The 5719-nt window shown below is 39.9% G+C and overlaps 1 pseudogene; it reads left to right on the top strand.

Moving 5' to 3' along the window:
* The first annotated feature begins 1024 nt into the window (after nt 1-1024).
* On the top strand, nt 1025-1128 carry LOC123827837 (annotated as a pseudogene).
* The last annotated feature ends 4591 nt before the right edge of the window (nt 1129-5719 follow it).

A 5719-nucleotide genomic window follows, 5' to 3' on the forward strand; every position in this document is an offset into this window, starting at 1 on the left:
ACTCTGATTATGCTCCATTTTAGAGTAGGTGTTCAATACACATTCATTCATTTACTCTATCAATAAGTAATGCACTTATATTGAGAACCAAATCTATACAGGCTACTCTACCATGCCCTAGGATTAGGATTGTATTGGTAAAACTAAAGCAATACTAAAAAAATGAAAGGCTTAAGCAGAAGGTTACAAGACAACTTATTAAGAAGTGTGGATGCACTTAAATGTACCAAGTATGAGTGTTGGTACTCAGGAGGGTTATAGTGTTATAATGTAAACCTTTCTTTAAAGCAAATACATGATTTTACATTTCCTGCCTGTTTCTACCTTCCCACCTACCTTCACTTATATTATCTACCCCTAGTGCTTTATAAATTTGTGTTTTATTATAGTAGATCTTCAAAATATAGAATATGTGGGCCATAAAAAACCCAGATAGGTAACTTTGTGAGGTAGAAAAGGACTTGGTGTTGGACCATTTTTATGACAGGAGAAGGTAGTCCTAGTATTTGGTTTTAGTGCTGGATGGATATTTATCCCATCACCAAAGCTGGAGTTTGTGATTAGGAGTTAATATTCTGCAGACTTAAACCCAACTGGGTTAGGCAGCTGTAAAAGAAAGTTCAGGCAATTATGGGTGTGCAAGAAAAATAAAAGCTTTCTGTAGTGACTCAGGATTGTATAATCAAATCTGTGTCTGTCAATTACTAGAGTGAGAACATGGAGTTTGCTTATGATTATACAATATAGAACCTAGGACATATAAAACCCATTAAAAAGAATACTTGTGAAAACCAGTGTGGTACTGTACAAACTTTGAAAATGCTTTCCATAAGTTATCTCAAAATAATCAAATTTAAAGAGGACAGGAGCCATGTAGGAAGTGACAGGTATTTCACTAAAGAATAAAAATAGGTAGAGCTCTTTGTTTCTTCAGTGAAATAGTGTTGAAAATAATTTTTAAAAACTTAACAAGAGATTCCCCCTCCACCACTTGCAAATGAGAAATAAATAGGTAATGTTTCTGATCGCTTCTCGGCCTTTTTGCTAAGATCAAGTGTAGTATCTGTTCTTATCAGTTTAATAGGTAATGTTTCCTAAAACCTCTACTGTTGTCCCAAAATACCAAATCCCAAATTCTCTGCTCTCTGTCTTCCTCTTCCTCTAACAGATTTAATTAAACTAACTCTTATTTGTGTTGATGCTGATTTTCTTTCCTTCTCTGGGTTTTCTACCTGTGCAACATAGATGTGAAAATGGCATTGTAGATAAGATGACATCTGTCCTGTTTCTTATCTAATCAGAAGATGAAGACATTTATGCTAATAAATGTGTGCCCAAGATAGTCAAGCACTCTATCCTGTAACATATTATTTGTTGTTCTGTACCAAGGAAATTGTTATATGCACTAGAACTCACTCTCTCAGTCTAAACAAAACTTTTATGGTAGCCGTATTGGCAAAACACTGCTGGCATAAATTTTATGTGGGGATAAAAATATGCTTGCAGGGGGTGTAAATTTTATATGGATATATAGATTTCAGAATTCAAACTTGACAAATTGATGGGATAGCCAGGGAGAGCTGAATTTCCTTTTTTTAAAAGATAATAAAAATAACCCAAGGGCTGTAGACTGAGATAAAAATAAATATGCTACATAATGTATTTTATTTAATTTATGATGACTTTTCTGTGGCTGTTCCTAACAGACTGCAAGGAAGTGGGGCTATATTGCCACTAGGCCCTGCTTTCATCCAGCAGAGGTTGTGCTGATTTCTCACAATGAAAGGCTTTCCCCCCAGTGTGAGTATAAGAGGTGTGGTGGAAACTATAAAGCACCTCCCAGATTCTCTTTCAAGTAAATAGTCATAGGATGTAAAGCACAGTATATGGAATATATCCAATTATATTACAATAACTATGTATCATATCTGATGAGTACTAGATGTATTGGGGTGATCACATCATAAGTCGTATAAATGTCTAATCCCTATGTTGTACACCTGAAACTAATATGATATTGTATGTCAACTGCAATGAAAAACAAAATTAAAAAAAAAACTAAGGACTCACTGCTCAGCTACTGGGAGTGAGGTTAGCAGACAGCCCCCAGCTGTCAGCCCCTTCAATGTTTGCTTCAGCTGCAGAAGGTCACCTCACTCCAGGCCACACTCCTTCCAGCTTCCCATACTCAATGATGTGAGAATAAAAAGGCCCATCTTCTCAGCCCAACCTGGAAAAACACTGAAGGGCCATTCTAATTCCAGAGTTCCCAGTGGAGATAGCCAAGTCTGTTCTTAAACCTACCTTGCAGCTTATCTGTTCCCTCTCATTTTTTTGTGGAGGGGGCTTCCTTTCCTTCTCTTCTATAAGTGTTGCTACCATAAAAACATCTTAAAAACATTCTGGATACTAAACTCTTCCTCAGTGTCTGTTTCCTTGGGAGCACAATCTTGGACCAGGGCCATATTATGACTTTTGTGGGCCTGAGTTACTTTTTCCTTCATGGGCCTCTTCATTAAAACTAGTAAAAATTATATTCTATTACTATATTTGTATAAGGATGAATATATTAATATTACATGTGAAAACTTTCTTCTACCTAAAAGTTCATTTTTTTGTCATGATTTTAAAAGAAAACAAAACATTTTGTGTCTAAGGTACTGTGCCAGTTGTGCCTAATGGAGATCTTCACCCTATCTGCTACAGGAGACAATTGGGTATCCAGCATAATACAGGATTATGAAGCCTGGGATGACTGCTTTTGTTGCTTTCTCTTCCAACCTGAGATCACCAGGTCTCTCAACTGTCTCCCACTTTTCAGGGAAACCTATCAGCTGCTAGCCTTCCTGGGAACCACCCTGACTGGTATCAGGAGCTGAAACCCCTACCTAGGCTAAGGCTAAGGGAACGCCCTTGGAACTGTAAGCCAGCAAGGAGACAAAAGCTTATCTTCCTGGCAGGAATGCTGCTTCTGCTGCTTTATTCATAACTGAACCCCCCAAAGCTTGGTCAGTTAGCCAAAGACGGGTAAGATTCCCCATGGGGGGAACAACCTAAGACAGGCACGATCACTTTGGGAGGCCCTCCAAAAGAAGGACTTGGGGGGCTGCAGCAAAAGGGGGTGATGGACCCTGGCTCCTCGGCTTTGATATAGCCTGAGTTCTCAGCATCTGGAAGAAAATCTCCTTATCTCTCGGTTGCCTTAGTTCCCTTGCTTCACCTAAGCCTGAAACAATGACAGGGTGGTGCAGCTCTGTGCTGAAAAGTGCGGATTCCCCAGGGTGATCAGGCCTAAGAAAGAACATGTAAATTACTGTGAAACCTTCTTTGTTTAGAATGCTCTCAGTTGAATGAGAAGGATCTTAGGAGGAAGTTAGTTTGTTCCTCAGTCTTATAGCTCTTTGACCCCAACTCAATAGACTGGCAGAGTTCTTTGTTTTCTATGGTTCCTTACTTCCCCCTAATGAGTACTGTACTTTACCTGAATTATTATGCAGAATGAGCCCAATAAAAGCAGATATGGACTGTAAATCAGCGCGCTCTCCACTAGGGGGGGTGGCCATTTCATCCCTACTTCCCCACAGAAACTAGTCTGTCTCTGTGCATGTTGTTTTTTCTCGCGTGTCTTTATCGTCGAGCCATCCACAGCGTTCTGTGGTCACTGCTGGCCGGGGACCCACGCATCACCTTCCTTTTGGAAAATATCGTTTGTACTAATATAAATGGTTAATAAAGCTGAGGCTTAATTATTAATATTTTAGCTCTATAAAAGGAGTGGTGGAGACTTGTTTTGTATAACAGAAAAGTTCATGTTGCTAATTGTCGTTTCCTTTCTGCTCTCCACCTTGTTTCCATGTCTACACTTGCTATTCTGTTAAAGCTTTCTGAGGGAACATTGATTGAACTTCAAACCTGGGAGAGGTTTAGATGGTCCTTTTTCCATAGCACTGTCTGTGTGTAGATGGGGTATGGAGGAATTAAAAGAGGAGTAAGGGGGTACCTAAAGTGACCTCATGACCTCTTCTTCCCACCTCTGTGAAGTCTTTTTTTTTTTTAGATTTTATTTATTTATTTTTACAGAAGAGAAGGGAGGGAGAAAGAGAGAGAGAGAAATATCAATGTGCTGTTGCTGGGGTCCGTGGCCTGCAACCCAGGCACGTGCCCTGACTGGGAATAGAACCTGCGATGCTTTTGGTTCACAGCCCATGCTCAATCTACTGAGCTACGCCAGCCAGGGCCTGTGAAGTCTTTATTCCAGGCTGATAAGCTATCTTCTCTTTTGGCTTACCTGGATACTAGGCAGTTCTGTTTGTTTTTAACTATCTAGCAAATAAATGTTTTTAGTCTCTCTTGTATACCAAACATTGCTTTTGGGTGCTTTATTTACATGATCTAAATTAGGTAGAGCAGGGTATCCTCACTCAGCCTGATCTTGTCATAATCAAGTTGTATGCTGAATCAGTGGCCCATGTGATACCAAAATGCATTAACTGAAGTGCATACAAGGAAGGGGACCTGAGACAAATAAGCTTTTGTGCTTAAGTGACTATACTCACAGAAAGAGAAGGGTTAGTATGACAACATTATGTCCAGAAAGGCGGTAGAACATTGTGGCTAAGAGCACAGACTCTGGAGTCAAAGCTGCTTGTATTCAAATTCTCGCTTCACTACTTACTTCTTGAATGACCTTGGATGAGTTATTTAATCATTCTGTGTCTCTGTTGCCTTACATGTAAAACAGAAATAGCAATAAGTACTAGCTTCATTGAGCTGTGGAACTGCAAGAATAAAAGTGTCAATATGTGTCAGGCATTTAAAAGAGTGCCTATTGCTTCCCTTGCCTGGGGAGATATATCCGATGAAAAGTTTCTACAAGCAATGTCTGAGATTTTGCTGCCTATGTTTTTTTTTCCCCCCTAGGATTTTTATGGTCTCTGGTCTAACATTTAAGTATTTGATCCATTTTGAATTTATTCTTGTGTGTAGTGTGAAAGGTGGTCTAGTTTCATTTTTCTGCATGTATCTGTACAATTTTCCCAACACAACTTCAAATGGGACTATATGAAACTAAAAAGTTTTTGCACAGCAAAGGAAATCATTAACAAAATAAAAATATAGCCAACAGAATGGGAAGACATATTTGCTGACACATCTGATAAGGGGTTAATATCTAAAATTTATAAAATACTTACAAAACTCAACACCCAAAAAAGCAAAAACCAAACAACCCAATTTAAAAACCGGCAAAGGAACTAAGACTTCAGGCCAGGATGGAGGATGGAGGCATAGGTAGACACACTGTGCCTCCTCACACAACCAAAATAAGGACAACAACAATTTAGAAACAAAAAACGAGTACTGACAGAAAATTGAACTGTATGGAAGTCCAACAACCAAGGAGTTAAAGTAGACATTCATCCAGACCAGTAGGAGGGGTGGAGTTGGGCAGCCCGGCAGCGAGGGGTCATGGCAAAGCAGTGGCTGGTGGACCCTGGGCACGTAAGGCAGTGGCTGGCAGACCCAGAAAAGCAGCGGATTGTGGAGGGGCATGATGCACAAGGCAGCTGGCAGATGGGTTGGTCCCACACTCACACGCAGAAAAAACAGGCAAAACTGGGGAGCAAGACAAACTGTGCAAACCAGCGTCCCAGCACAGGGAAATAAAGCCTCAAAACACCAATTGAAAACACCTGTGGGGGTTGAGGTGCCAGGAGAAACT

Source organism: Phyllostomus hastatus, unplaced genomic scaffold, assembly GCF_019186645.2.
Source record: "Phyllostomus hastatus isolate PE091 unplaced genomic scaffold, TTU_PhHast_1.1 phas_contig_90, whole genome shotgun sequence".
In the NCBI taxonomy this organism is placed as follows: domain Eukaryota; kingdom Metazoa; phylum Chordata; class Mammalia; order Chiroptera; family Phyllostomidae; genus Phyllostomus; species Phyllostomus hastatus.